This window comes from Phoenix dactylifera, unplaced genomic scaffold (genome assembly GCF_009389715.1).
Source record: "Phoenix dactylifera cultivar Barhee BC4 unplaced genomic scaffold, palm_55x_up_171113_PBpolish2nd_filt_p 000247F, whole genome shotgun sequence".
Lineage (NCBI taxonomy): Eukaryota > Viridiplantae > Streptophyta > Magnoliopsida > Arecales > Arecaceae > Phoenix > Phoenix dactylifera.
This window is the reverse complement of record NW_024067742.1, coordinates 434,602-450,872: the sequence shown is the minus strand read 5'-3', so window position 1 is coordinate 450,872 and position 16,271 is coordinate 434,602. Positions and strand designations below refer to the sequence as shown.

Below are 16,271 nucleotides of genomic sequence, written 5' to 3'. Positions count from 1 at the left end.
TGCTCTCCAAAATGTATCATCTGAAATTTAAATATACAAATCTTTATGATACACCTTGAGGCTTGTTATTTGGTTAATATATCTTATGCATAAATCATGAACCAAATTGCAATTCAAACAGTTGATCTTAAGAGCCTCTAACTTAATGAAAAAGGGGGAGAATTATGTGTTGAATTTTCTTGAGTATCTCTTAGAAAACCTATTTTTGAAATTTACTGATGAGGTCTCATTGGCTTGTTCTTTAGAACTTCAATTTTTGTGCCAATTCATTATTATATGTACCAAAATTTTTTTTAAGGATTAAAGTTTTTATAAGAACCTTCAAAGCTTTGAATTTTATGTATGCTCTAAGATATATCATAAATTGCATGAATTCATATTTTTGGCATTTATGCCACAATATTTTTACACCATAAAAGTACTTTGCAATCATACTTAATATACTGCACTTATACTCTGAAAATTAATTAAATTGCTCTCATGTTGATAAAATACTTAATATCTTGGGCAAAAGATCTTAAATGAACAAGCTTTCATACTTATTATTGAAGAGAGGTTAGATTTCCATTCGTGCTTTCTTTGAATATCATTCGTGGTACTTCTTGAATTAACTTAAGAAAGATTCCATCTACACTTGAGTTGAAAACTATCCTTGGAATCACATTCGATGTGTTCTGCTCTGAAATTATCTTAATTGGCTCTGATCTATGCTCATTAATCTTATTCTAATATTATTGCCTTGAGTTATATGATTCATATCCCTGCAATAATTTGACATGCAAATCAGAGTACAATAAGAAAAAGAAATATTTGAGTAGTCTTATCTTTGTGCTTAATATTTCACTATCTTTTTTATGTTGTCAAAAAGGGGGAGAAATATCTAAATATATGTTCACAATGCTTTATGTTTTGAATTGAATACAAACCAGCTTAAATTTAGATATGTTGATTATGTTAAGCTGATTAAATCTAAAGCATTATCATGAAGTATCTTTTAAATATATATGTTTTCTACTTCATGCAACTTAGCTATGCACTACTTCTAGAACACAATATATTTTATATTGCATATACTCCAAGTTTTGTCATCATCAAAAAGGGGGAGACTGATGACCCAAAGATTGATTTAAAGATTGATTTTGATGATCACAAAACCTTGAAGTATAAATACTAATGTTTGTGTTGCAAGGAGAAAGATATTTATTTTGCAAGGAACATAGCAAGTTGGAAGAACACAAGAAGAACTCCAAAGTTCTCAAGAAAAGTTGGAAGAAAGTTACACTTCATTGGCCCAAGTTTCAAATTCAAAGGACTCAAGTTGGAAGAGCAAATTCAAAGGAAAATTCAAAAGAATAGTCCTCGAGTCGACTCCTGGATAGTACGAGTCGACTCCAGGGAGTAACAAGGCAGAAACATAGAGAAGATATTTTGGACCCTGAGAGCCGAGTCGACTCCCGAAGAACTCGAGTTGACTCCGATGGTTGGCAGGTCGACTCCTAAGGAAGTAAGAGTCGACTCCCAGAGAAATACAAGGCAAAAAGTCAGAGAGCCAATTTCTGACACTGAGAGCCGAGTCGACTCCCGCAAAGTTCGAGTCGACTCCGAAGCAGCGCAACCCCAAAGATAGAAGACGGTATTTTCGTCTCTGAGAGGCGAATCGACTCCAAGACAGTTCGAGTCGACTCCAAGGCAGCGCGACCCCAAAATACAGAGGATCAGTTTTCGGGCTCTGAGAGCCGAGTCGACTCCAAGAGAATCCGAGTCGACTCGAGGAAGAAAATCAGAAAATATGTCCTCTGGATTCCTGAGAATGAGCCGACCCCCAAGTGCCCGAGTCGTCTCCAGCTATTGGCGAGTCGACTCCAGTTTGGTCCGAGTCGACTCTAGGACAAGGCATGCACATTAATTCAAATTTGGAACAGTGACCGACTCGTCTCCAGAAAAGCACGAGCCGACTCCTGCAACAGGCGAGTCGACTCCAGATCGCGCGAGTCGACTCCGATCCCAACGGAAACTTTGTCAGGAGTTGCAGACTGTGCACAACGGCTCTATTTTTGTCTCTAACGGCTAGATTTCTATTTTCACGACATCTAAAGCTATAAAATCAAGAGGAGAGCTAGGATAGAGAGGATGGAAGTGGGAGAAAACATTTAGGAAAGAGATCTCAAAGAAAAATCTCCCAAAAGCACAAAAGGGCCATTCAAAGCAAAATAGAGAGAAGAAGAGCATCCGAGTGAATCCCAAAGCTTCCTCTCTAACTGTGTGCTGCCTCAGTGATCCTCTACCTCGTGCGAAATCAGAAGAGGGTCAAGTAAGGAAGAAGCCGAGTTTCCTCATCTACACAACTTGTTTGAGGGCTTCTCTTTACCTATTTGTTTATATTGTTATATTTGCTTGTTTAAGAAGCTTTGATTTGTTTTAAATTCGTGTTCTAATATCTTGTAACTTGATTCAATCAAGGGATTGAATCAAGGGGTTAAGGTTTGTTGGTGAGCCAAAGGGAAAACCAACATTGTAAGGTTGTGGTTGGTGAGCCTTTGGGAAAACCAACTGGGTTGATTGTGAACCCGGAAAACAATTGTTGTAAGGTTGTGGTTGGTGAGCCTTTGGAAAAACCAACTGGGTTGATTGTGAATCCAGAAAACAATCGTTGTAAGGTTGTGGTTGGTGAGCCTTTGGGAAAACCAACTGAGTTTGATTGTGAACCCGAAAAAACAATCAGTTGGTTCTAGTCGGTGAGCCTGTGAAAACCGACCGAGTTCGTTGTGATCTCGCAAAACAACAAGTTGGGTTGTGAGCTTGTAAAACAACCGGCTATAATCTGGAGGATTATAGTGAAATTCCCAAGAGGTCTTGGGGAGTGGATGTAGGTGCTGGGGTGCACCGAACCACTATATGTTTGTTGTGTTTGTGATGCTTTTTGTCATTGTCTAACTTGCTCACTTACTTACTTAGATAAATTGCTTGCTTAACTCTTATCTGCGCATCCTTTAGTTGCAAGCATATTCAATTTACTTAATCAAGTCTCATTCAATAAATCAAACTGTTGCTAAGTTTAAATTCCACTGTGCATCTATACAACTTAGCATAATTAATTGAAAAGTTTTAGAAGTAGTATAAAAGTTTTAAAAGACCCAATTCACCCCCCCCTCTTGGGTTGTATCTACTGGGCAACACATTTTCAGCCAGAAATGCCTTCTTCTTGACATTTAATCGACGCTTGATAGTGCACAAATCTTTCAAAAATTTTGCATATGAAGGCACTTGTTTGATTGCATCAAGAAGAGGTACATTGATTTTTACTTGCTTAAAAAGCTCAAGAATTTCAGAGTTTGGTTCAAACTTTTGCAACGGCTTTAATCTTTGTGGAAATGGTGCTGGAAAGGGATATTCATTTTTTTCAGTAGATGTTGGTGCTTCAGTTTCTTTGTTATCCTTTTCTTTCGTCTTTAAAGGGTCAGAATCAGGTATGGCTTGAGTTTGTTCTGGGACTGGTCGGTCAATAACTTTTCCACTTCGCAAAGTTATTATACTCTTCGCTTGTTCTTTATGCGAAGTTGAAGATGATGCATTGCTACCGCCATAGACTTGAGGGTTTGGTTGTGGTTGAGCTGGTAGCTTACCCTTCTCTTGAGCACTTAAAGCAGTGGTCAGCGTTGTCAGTTGATTTCTTAATTCCTCATTGATTTTAGCTTGGCCTTGCATGAAAGATTGCAAAGTTTCTTCGAGACTGGATTTTTGAGGGGGTGCGTGTGCATAATGAGGTGGCGGAGGTGGAGGAGTTGGGTTATATACTTGTTGAGGTTGGTCATTCCTCCACCTGAAATTTGGATGGTTCTTCCATCCAGGGTTGTAAGTACCCGAAAATGGATTATTGAAAGATTTTTGATATGTATTCATAACATTAGCCTGATCGTGCAAGACTTCCTTGAATGCGGGTATTGTGGGGCAATCAGTGGTGAGATGGCCAGGCATCTCGCAAATCCTACAACACTCGTTGTTATGTTCTACGGTCTTGACGGGTTCAATCCTTCTAAGTTCAATTTCCTCTACCTTCCTAGTAAGGGCTGCCATTTTAGCTTGAATATCATCTTGAGTACTAAGGTTATAAAGGCCCCCATGTCCAATATTAGTAGGCTTAGGCAAAGGTTTATTCACTCTATCCCCTGTATCCCATAATTGTGCAGTCTCTGCGAGAGAGTCTAAATAGTCCCATGCCTCATCGGGTTGCTTTTCCAAAAATAGACCATTGCACATAGTCTCTATAAATTATTTTAATTGTGGAGACAATCTCTCGTAAAAGAAACTAATGGTTCTCCATGTTTCAAACCCATGATGAGGACAAGAGAGTAGCAAATCTTTAAATCTCTCCCAGCATTCATAAAATGTTTCATGGTCTTTTTGTTGGAAATTACTAATGTGCCTTTTCAAAAAATTAGTCCTTTGTGCGGAAAAGAACTTTTTTAAGAATTCTCTTTGCATATCATGCCATGTTCCTAACGATCTTGGTCTCAAGGAGTTCAGCCATGTTTTGGCTTTATCCTTCAAGAAAAAAGAAAACAAGGTTAATTTAAGGACATCTTCCGATACATTTGGCACTCTAAATGTGATGCTAATTTCCTCAAAATCCTTAAGGTGAAGATAAGGGTTCTCGGATTCCATTCCATGATACTTTGGCAGCAATTGAATTACTCCTGATTTGATTTCAAAGTGTCCTACATTTTCAGGAATAATCATGCATGAAGATTGACTAGTCCTAGTGGGATGTAAGTATTGTCGAAGTGTCATAACTGGGGGTCTACCTTCATTACCATGGTGACTTCCTACATCATCATCAGCCATCTCGCCAGATCTGAGATTTTGCGAAAAAGTTTCAATAATGTGATCTAAGGAATTGTCAAAAGGTTGTCGACTCAGACGTCCAATGTTGTCCCTATTCCAACCTAGCATACAAAATTTCAGAGTTTATTTATTTGTTTTTTTTTGTTTTTTTTTAATGATTATCCTTGATCTTTTCTTAAAGTTCTTATCAATTTTCAAATAGCAACAAGGGTTAATGAGATATGATGATAATAAAATTCTGATTCTAAACAAAAAAATTAAACACAGAAAATTCAAAGCAGACAGCAGCAAAGTTTATATTAATTTAATGGTCGTAAAAGTATCAGAATATCAATCAGACCGTTCAGATGAAAGAAAAAGGTGTCCTACAGCAGCCTACGAAAGTTGAGTGCAATCAGATGGTGGATTACGCAGACATCAGAGTTTGATGCAGACTGTGCAGGGAATAAAAAACAGCAATAAAGATTTTTTTTTTTTCGAAAGAAAAAGATTAACTACTAAAGTACTAATTAAATCTAAAATTATACTAATAAATCAGCCGTTCTCCGGCAACGGAGCCAAAAACTTGATGCAAAAATAAAATTGTTCTCCCAAGTGCAGGAGAATCGTACAAGTAGTAAAATCTCGGGAGTCCGAGGTCGAATCCTCAGGAAACGAAATTTATAGATTATTAGCGTAATTTTTTAGATTAATTAATTAAATAAATTTGTGGATTAAAATGATGTTTTGATTTTCAGAAATTAAATGCAGAGAATAATAAACACAATTCAATGAAATAAAAATGGTAGGGATCTGGAATCTCCCTTGATGATGTTGCATCTAAGGAATAAACTCTATGGTTCTTGATTAAAGATTAAATGTAGGATAGACTAATCATGGTATATGTTTCATGAACATATGAGCTCAATTTCTAAGCATTCATCGTGCTTTCTACGTCTACGATGAATCAAATACTAAAGCAATCCATATATCAATAATCATAATCCATTAAAGATCTATCTACGAAATAACTACGCATGGATCAAGAATATGTCAATAAATATAAATCATTGAAAGCAAAAGTTTAGAGTTTACTTCAAAGAGCAATATATCAAAGGTTCCTCCATCACCCTCCCTAGGACTTTAGCCTTCCATTTCACACATTAATCCCCCTTTCATTTTCTTTCTTTTTTTTTTCTCTTTTCTTTTCGGAAACAGGGCCTCCCCTGTTTCCTCTCTCTGTTTTTTTTTTCTTTTGAAATGGGAGGAGCTCTGTTTTTGAATGAGGGCCCTCGTTTCTTCCGAATGGCAGATATAACAAGCTAGCTTCCCTCCCTTCTCGCACGTGGTGATGAATCGGTTAGGATGAGATGAATCCTCGGGCGAAAATGATGGACGCGGACGGCTGGATGAGGCTGTGAATGCGGGATGCTGAGAGGCGCCATGGGATTCGGATGATACACACGGAATGATCGCAGGGCGTTGGACGCTAGGATGCGGGAAGCTCGCGGGATGATGAGCTGGGATGCTAGCGCTGAGATCACGGAAGCTAGGATCTCGGGAGAGCTGGAACGTGGACGCTCGGTTGTGGCTTGGGAGATGTTGGGATTACGGTCGTAGTGAAGCTTGGGCTGCAAATGGATGAACTCGGACGCTGGATGGGAGCTTCGCGGATGAGGCAGAACTCGGATGAAGTCGGGACTTGGATGGAATGATCGCACGAACACGGGATGGGAGCTGGAGCTGGGACGCGAATGGATGATGCTTCACGGACGGCCAAGAGGATTGGAACCGAGATGCTGGAGATTCACGTGGGAGGATGAGATGGATGCGCTGGAAAGTGAACGGTGAAGATGATGAGTTGCACGTGGGCTCCATCGGGCTGAGATGCATGGGCTTCTGGGAATTGGTTGCAGTGGATTGGCTGGCTGAACTTAGGCTCCTTCTAGTGTGCAACTAGGGTTGAACCATGCAGTTGACTGCATGGTTTTTGGACCCAATGCACATTCTAACTTTGATTTACGATCACTTGCATCCAACAAAAATAAAATATTAATGCAGCACTGTTATCATTATTTGTTAGCAATAATGCTAATTTAAGTGATGTGTAGATCGCACTTTTGTGCTCTCATCAGTTTGAAAGATTTGATTTCTTATTTTTCAAAAGTTCATAAGGAGTTTTCTTTAGAATTGACCTAATGGTAACACTGTTAAGAACATGACAAGCTGTATTTATGGCTTCAACCCAAAAATATTTAGGTAAGTTACTTTCACATAACATTGTCCTAGCCATTTCAGTAAGAGTTCTATTCTTTCTCTCTACAACACTATTTTGTTGTGGTGTTCTTGGTGCTAAAAAGTTATGATCATTACCAATTTCAGTGCAGAAATTTTCAAAGTCATGATTTTCAAATTCAGTTCCATTATCACTTCTAATATTGATAGTTTGCAATCCATGTTCATTTGAAATCTTTTTATACAGTTTGGTGAAAGCTAAAAATGCTTCACTTTTGTGTGCCAAAAATAAAACCCATGTGTATCTAGAAAAATCATCCACAATAACAAAGCCATAAAGTTTTCCACCTAGACTTGCAGTTCTAGTTGGTCCAAATAAGTCCATATGCAGAAGCTCTAAAGGTCTATTTGTAGAGACAATATTTTTAGATTTGAAAAAAGTTCGGGTCTGTTTTCCTATTTGACATGCAGAGCAAATTTTATCCTTTTCAAATGATAATTTTAGCAAGCCGAAAACAAGTTCTTTTCGAATAAGTTTTGAAATTAAGTACATGCTTGCATGAGCTAATTTTCGATGTCATAACCAGCTAGCTTCACTATTTTTGGTTTTCATAGCTACCAAATAGTCCATGTTTTTCAAGAGTATTTGATCTAAATAAACCAAATACATATTTTCATGTCTATGTCCAGTAAATATTACACCACTGTCATTCTTACTTGAAACTAAGCACATAGATGATTCAAAAGTCACAACATATCCTTTGTCACAGAATTGACTAATGCTTAGTAAATTATGTTTTAATCCATCTACCAAAAAAACATTTTCAATAAAAGTTGTTGGAGTGACCCAAATGTTACCAATACCAATGATTTTGCCTTTTCCATTATCACCAAAGGTAACCATTTCTCCATCTTTCTTTTTGAGGGACATGAATTGGGATTCATCCTCTGTCATGTGTCTAGAGCACCCACTGTCCAAATACCATTTTCTGTTTGATGCTTGGGATGCTAGACACACTTGCAAAATAGAAATTTAATTCTTTATCTTTGGTACCCAAGCTTTATTGGGTCCTTGAATGTTAGCAATGATGGTTCCCTTTGAAACCCATATTTTTTTAATTGAAACATTACTTACAAGTTTTTCTCTTTTAGGATTGCATGCAGTGTATTCTTGTTTCAGTTTGTCTAACTTAAATAGTACAGATTTCGGTTGAACATAAGTTGGCTTCACAAATATGTTTTTCAATGATTTCTAATTTCTTCAAGGATTATATCCTAAACCAGCCTTATCATAAACAGCTTTCTGATTTTCTAGAATTAGATTTAATTTCTTGGAGCTTAGGGTGAATTTATCTACTATAGGTTTCAGTTTTTCAACTTCATTTACTAACTTCTGATTTTCTTCATGCAGTTTCTTCTTATTATCCAGAAGCAGAGTATTTTCTTTTTCTAATGTTTGGTTCTTAATCTTCAGTTCCTTGTTCTTTAAGCTAAGCTTTTTATATTCAATCATAAACTCAGAAAAAGCATCTTGAAGCTCATTGAAAGTGAAATCATATTCAGTATTCAGATATACCTCATTTTCATGTCCCATTAGACACAGATTTGCAGCTTCTTGTTGCTGCTCTTCTTCTCCAGAGCTGGATTCATCACTGTCACTCCAAGTAGCCAGCATAGCTTTTTTCCTTAACCTTTTCAGAGCCTTTTTCAAAAGAGAATAGTCTATTCTGAAGTGTCCAGGCTTTTTGCACTCATAACAAACATATTGTTCCTTATGGTTATTTTCTTTGCTTTGCTCCTTCTTGATTACAGGCCTTTTCTTAAAGTTTTTTCTATTCTTCTGAAGAATTTTCTAAACCTTCTTGTAATCAGTGCCATTTTCTCACTGTTGTCAGATTCAGAATCCTCACTCTCATCTTCATTTAGTGTGAACTTAAGAGCAATGGTTCTGCGCTTCTTGGGTTCGTCCTCCTTAAGGTTCTGTTTCATTGAAAGTTTATGAGTCATTAAGGAACCCAGCAGTTCTTCCAGTGGGAGAGAGTTGAGATCTTTGGCTTCTTGGATGGCAGTGACCTTTGCTTCCCATGCTCTAGAAAGAGACCGAAAAATTTTCCGAACAAGATCACTGTTAGAGTAAGATCTACCAAGGCGTTTCAAGCCATTTATAATGTTAGTGAATCTAGTAAACATTTCAGTTATAGACACTATTTTTTATTTTAAATAATTCATATTTATACACTAACATACTGATTTTAGATTCTTTGATCTGGTTAGTGCCTTCATGTGTAACTTCCAGCCTATCCCAGATTTATTTAGCAGTCATGCAAATAGATATACGATTGAACTCATTTGCATCTAAAGAACAGTAAAAAAACATTCATGGCTTTTGCATTCAGCTGAGCCATTCTTTTATCATGGTCATCCCATTCAATCTCAAGTTTGAATATGGTGATGTCATCTATAATCTTAGTTGGTGTGTGAGGTCCATTGACAATAAGAGTCCATAAATCATAGTCAAGTGCTTAAATAAAAATACGCAAACGAGCTTTCGAATAAGTAAAGTTTCTGCCATTGAAAAGAGGTGGTCTGTTGGTAGATTGCCCTTCGGCAATAGAGGATCCCATGGTAGCTACCATGATCTTTAACTCTTGATTGTTAGATCAAAAGGTTACTGTGAGAACCAGGCTCTGATACCACTTGTTGCCCAGAAGTGCAGCCCAAGAGGAAGAGGGTGAATTGGATCTTTTCAAAAATAAACGTGTGAAGAATGTGAGTTATTGTTGCCTTTCAATAACTTGCAAATTTAGCAGCGAAAATAAGATTACACAAATGAAGCAATGAATAAGCTGAGGAAAGCAAGCAGAAATATTCAATCAAAGAAGAGAGACAAGCCACACACAAACACTAGAAATTTAGTGGTTCGGTGCACTCCCAGCACCTACATCCACTCCCCAAGCAAGGCTTGAGATTTCACTATAACCCACCAGATTACAGCCTGATTGTTTTTCGGTCTCACAATCACAAACTCAGTTGGTTTTCGCAGGCAACCAACTGAAAACCTATCCCCGTTTGTTTTCCGGGCTCACAAACAACCCAATTGGTTTTTAGACAAACCAACCAAAAATTTTACACCATTTGTTTTTTCCGGGCTCACAAACAACCCAATTGGTTTTCAGATAAACTAACTAGAAATTATTTCTCTTGTTGAATACTTCCGATTCAGCAACTTCCAATCAAGGCTTGGAAGGGCCTTTACACGTTTCAAATGAATGAAACTGTTACAGCAACAGATAATCTAAATAAATGAAAGCTGTAATCAGAAAACTTAAAGCTTCAGAATATATAGAATGAATCAATAAAAATAAAGCTGAAGCCGATGAAGAAGATGGCTGTGGAAGAATGTCCCAATGCTTGAGCAGCATCTTTTCTCGATTCAATGAAAAGCTTCGACTGATTTTCTCATAGAAGTAAGTTTCAGATGAGTGCCAGTGAGGATGATGAGCAGTTTAGCTTTTTTTCTTCTCCTTTCTTCTGTGAAAACTTTTCTTACTTGACAGAATTTTTCTTTCTATTCTTGTTGTTTTCCTTCTAAGGTTCCCTTGAATTTATAGACGAATTCCTCAGCAGAATTTGAAGTTCGTTCTTTCCGTTCTAATGGGAATCTTTTCTGTTATAAAAGAAGACAAAAGTTATTGCAAGCTTCCTGTTGTGGTCCCAGCAGTATAAGGGTCGACTCATGTAACTCAGGGGTCGACTCATGCTTATTCTGGGTCGGCACTTCAAGATATTGACATGGCTCTTCCTGTGACAACATCAAAGGGTCGACTCATCAATCTTAAGAGTCGGCTCATCTTCTTCAGGAGTCACCTCTTTAAACACAAGGGTTGACTCATCATCTTCAGGAGTCGCCTCTTTAAACACAAAGGTCGACTCATACTATAATTTTTGGCTGATGCTGAGACTGCACTGGGGTTGACTCTTCAAACGCAAGGGTCGAATCTTCAATTTCGGAGGTCGACTCATTTTGAACAAGGATCGACTCTTCAAACTTTGTCTCAGACGGTAAAAGCTTTCTGTTTAATTTGAACTATACAAGGGTTGACTTTTGCAATACGAGGGTCGACTCATTGACTGAGCTACTAGATGAAAACATGCCAGAGTCAACTCAAACTTGTCCTTTTGCTTAGGGATTAACTTAAGTTTTTCAGACATAAAACTTTAGACTTCATCTTTGATCTCCATGGATTAGTTTAAGATCATTTTCCTTTAAGAACATATCCAATGAAGTGTTTGTGAAGAACTAATGATTTTGCAGTGCTTCATTTCTTCTGATTTTCTTGACTTATAAAACTTCATAATTAAGCCAACATCATTAGTACATAACCTCATCTCAAGTATTTTGTAATCATCAAAATTCATCCTTTAGGGGTAACATGGGCGATCTCTTCTGCATTCTCTGATAGTAGTATGAGCCTCGGCCAGACTGCACCTGGATTTGGCGCCTGGGACTCCACTTGAGGGTAGCACTGTTCCTGTGAAAGGTGGTCTGGGATCGCCTTCCGACGAGAGCAGTTCTTAGTGGATGAGGATTGAGGATTGTCTCAGTATGTGGGGATTGTTGTGTGGACAAGACGGTGGACCACGCCTTGTTTCAGTGCACATGGGCTAGGGCGACTTGGCGACTGGCAAGAATCCTGCAGAAGGTTCGTGGCCAGAGGGACCAATTCTTACAGGCCATGTGCCAATACTCGGAGTCCTCTCTGCTTCACCAGGAGGTGGTTTGGGTAATTTGCACATCCTACCAGATTTGGCTGGTTAGGAACACTCGAACCTTTGGTGAACGTAGTATGTCGCCGAGACTAGTGGTGGAGAGTGCCCATGTGCAGGCAGCAGAGCTTAGTCACATCATACCTATCGAAGGGACCTTGACAGCTCGGGACATCGGTAGTTCTCCTTCTGCTTCAGCAGCATTCCATATGGTGTTTTTCACCTAAGAGCCCCTACCCCCGAGTTTTATCGAGGTCAACTTCGATGGGTCCACCTTGGACGGAGGTACGAGGGGCGGCACTGGTTTTGTTATTCGAAACCTATCTGCCAGGGTCGTGGCTGAAGGGGACAGTCCACTCTTCGACATATCGGTCTCGGGTATGAAGCTGAGGGCTGCTTGGACGGGCCTTCGTCATGCCCGGTGTGTTTTACGGACTAGTTCCATTGTCCTGGATGGGGATTCGGTTACGGTCATCAGTTGGGTCTAGGGAGGGTTAAAGGTAATGGTAGTGCCCACCCTTTGCTCCGATATATCTGGGCAATAGTGGGGGCTGGAGTAGCCTTTCAAGCCAAGCACGTATTCCGTGAAGCTAATGAGGCTACGGACTGGATAGCTGCTTATGTAGCCAGTCACTCCGGTAGTACCCTGGGGGCTGGAGATGGGGAGTTGCCCTTGACACTCCGAGGTATTTATTGGGTGTATCGATACTCGTCAGGTTATATCATCACTTGATTGTTAATATTGCTCTTTAAAAAAGATAATGGTGGATCCACAAGAAGACAAAGTTGCACTCATGAAAGCTAATTCAATGCAAAATGAAGAAAATTGAGTGGTAGGAAAATAGATTTATTTCGAGTAAACAAAATATATATTGATATGTTTGCAACTACAATATACCACATACAAGATGTATGTATTATGCAAGGGCTTGAAGGATTAAATATTGAATTCCCTCCATCAAGGTGAATTTTGATGGTGCCTTATGTGCGCACCATCAAACAAACTTGTTGTGCCTTTGTAACTTGGTGTGCTAGCGGTTGGGTCCTTGTAGCAAGCTGTAGAAGTATTACATCCTCTATTTCAGTAGCTGAGTTTCAGGCAGCTTGGGAGAATATTTGTGTAGCAATTCATCAATTATAATCTATGCGGGTTTGGCTCGAAGGTGATTTGCTATGATTGAAGCGATTCGGAAGGCTATGGAGAGTTGAGAGGCAACTTTGGAGGATGTAATATGATATTAATCAATTTCTTCTTTCTTGATCACTGTGGAGGGTGTCGCATTTGTATTGGCAGGGAATCAAGTGGCATAATGGCTGTCCAAGGAAAGGCTTAGATCAACAGGGCCAAGGCCGTGGCTTGATCACTTTCCCAAGCTTGTTCATAAGATGGTTCATGAGATGGCTGCTGCGGGTATCATCTCTGTTTTGTTTCACGGGGTTATTAGGGTGTAGCTTTGTTTTATTTCTCTTTTATCAAAGGCAAAAATGATTATACGTACATTAAGTGTCTAGAAACCAAAATGATGTGACCTACCTCTGGGCAAATTCAAATATTTTGACAAATTAAGCTATTTGCTACATGGCATTGGGTGACTGAGATTTTCATCCAAACTTGAAGTTACTCGTGCATAAGGGGATCTATTCGAGGTGCGCCAATGTCTCAACTATCTAGGTTAGCCATTGATGCCAGGGCATACTGGGAAATTAATTCAGATTATTCAAATTGAAAGGCTCAAATATTTCTTTACAAAAAAGTAATACATTCTTTTATCTCAGATGATGTACATATGGAGGATCAAGATACTGAAATTATTTGTCAATATAAAGAATTTGTTGGTACTATGATTGCTTTCTAGTTTTAATACTCATTAAGTCAGAAACCCATGATAAGATTGAATAATAAATCATCTTAATTTATATATTGGTGCGCATTGGCAGTCGATATCGAAGGACTGCTTTCTTAGCCACCGGCATTAAGATGCCACCAAAGTATCAGCTCACCGTTAAGAACTTGGAAGCGAGGAGGCTAGGCGTCACTGCCCGCCTACTATTGGTCTCTGGCACTAATTCTCACGCCATAGCGGGCTAGAAAAAGCCAATGACGAGTTGGTATCTTGTCGACCTTTATTCCGGTGGGCCAACAGATATGGAGGGAGATTGAGTGGATGGAGGAAGGAATCAATTATCTCATATTCCTCCTTCTCAATGCTATCATCAATTATCCAGTTATCCTCGTATACAGATTAAAGAAGATGCAAAGGAGGATGGCCATGGCCCTTAGATTGGTTTCATTTCATCTTAACCAAGTTTCCGTCAAAGCCAAATCTAACGCACCAGGAAGGACAGCAATTGTCTTTATTTAGACAGGATGCTAGGAGCACAAGTAGGAACCCAACTCCATGAGTTGGGAATGGTTTCCAAATTAGGAACCCAACTGCAATTAGATCAGGTATGAATCTCATCAACCCATCAAATAAATACGATTTTCTATTGTGAATAGTACAATTGCCATAGAAATTTAAACCCTTTTATTTTGTTATGAATGGATCTGATTTGAACAGTTAAAATTATTTGACAAATTCTTCCATGGAGTTGAAAAGCTACCTTGGTCATCTTTATCCGGACCAACCAAGCGAGGGTTGGACCTTCAGGTTTAGGTCAAAGTTGGCTCGAGACCCAGATTAATTCATATGCAATCCTTTCCTGTGATTTTTGCCATGCTTTCATTTGATGGTAGCTTGGCCTGTCAGATATTGTGAAGCTGAGTAACCTCTATTCGTTTGGTCTTTATTTTTCTTCCAGTCATTATCTATTGGTTTTGTCGAACCGCTTCAAATGTTTCTGGTGAGACTGAACCATTTCCATTTCTAGCTCAAGGAAGCTGTCCCTAACCCAATCTATTGAGTCATCCTTGAGGATGATCAACCGAGCTCTGCGTCAACCTGCTCGTTATTATCACAACTAATGAAAAGAAATAGATCTTGTCAACCTACTAAATCTAGTCTAGAGTATTATTTGCATGGCCCAGTCCGGTCAAAAACGGGTTCAGTTGGGCCGGCCGGTTCAGTTCCAGCTACCTTATCCATCTCCTTCGAGTGTAAGATACTTGTGTGATGGCTGAGAGATTTCCTTGAGAAAGGAAAATGGCTATGGCAGCTCTATCCCTGCCCACCATTGCTCCTGCCTTCGTGCCCAAATTTTGCCCTCTCCACTCTTCCAATTCCTCCTCTTACTCGGCATCAACAAACATCAAGCTAGGGAAAATCCAAGCAAAACTCGGTAACTGACGTGTTGTACCAGCATTCGCATATGTGTATATGATATAGTTTGATAACAGAAAGAAGCGAACACTTCTGTTATATAGACTTCTTAGAACTGTGCTTGTGAATTCTATAGGTGGAGGTGATGGAGAAGCAAAGCGTGCTGGAAAGAAGTTCATCACCAGAGAAGAAGAACCAGATCAGTAAGCTCTCTGTCTCTCCTTTTTCTCAAATAAGTTTTGTTAAATGGTCTCCTTTTCTGTTCTTTTTGAAATAAAATTGATTTGATTGGTTTGATCTCCCTTTTCTTGAAAAAGATTTTAGGAATGAATTTGTATAGCTTTTCCTTTTCACCTTCCTAACTAGCTAAGATGAATGAACTCAAAAAGAGGAGAAGCGATCAACGCTAGAAACTTGAGCGTACCTTTTGATGATTAATAAGTTTATATGCTATTTGACATTCCAAAAAATATAAAGGCTGCAACTAGGAACCTCAAAATAAGCTGGTTGTGCATGAGCTGCTCGTATTCAGCTCCTTCGCTAGTAAACATGATGAAGAAGAGCTAGGCTTTGCCCACTCATATTTGGCTCTGTTAAGCTCCTGTATACTATGTTATTTCATTTTGAAGCAAGGAAATTTTGTTTTATATTTTCTTTATCTAAATTCATATAATTTATACGGAAATTAGATGCATTTCAAGAGCTTAATAGACCTCATGCTCCCACCGGATTTCTTACACTAGTTGTTTATGAACAGCATGATTTGCTTGAAATTAAACAATTGGACTTGATTACAAAGGAGCAAAATTAGTGTTAGGTTTAGGTTGCTTGAGCTTGGCTGTTGTAATCTTACGGGTGGCAAAGATTGGCTTGTCATAAAAACTCAACCCAGTTCATTCTTGCTTTGGCTAGGTTGAGTAGGTTTTCCAGTTTGGGTCAAGTCATGGGCCGAATCTGTTGATCCGGACGTTCAATGGTTTGATTGCGTATCAGAGCTTTTACTTGACTTGGGTTATGAGCATAATTTTCTATTTGGATTGATGCCTCTTATATGAAACTGAGTTATTACTTTAAGTATTAGTTTTACGACCGGTTGGCCTTTTTAGATTCTAGTTATGTTATTCATCTTGGAAATGAGTGACCTCTCCAGATGTTTAATAACATCTCTGGCAAAGCTTTCCTTTCGAA

At 38.7% G+C, this 16,271-nt stretch overlaps 1 pseudogene; it reads left to right on the top strand.

The window, feature by feature from the left end:
• The first annotated feature begins 4,327 nt into the window (after positions 1 to 4,327).
• Positions 4,328 to 4,425, top strand: LOC120105276 (annotated as a pseudogene).
• The last annotated feature ends 11,846 nt before the right edge of the window (positions 4,426 to 16,271 follow it).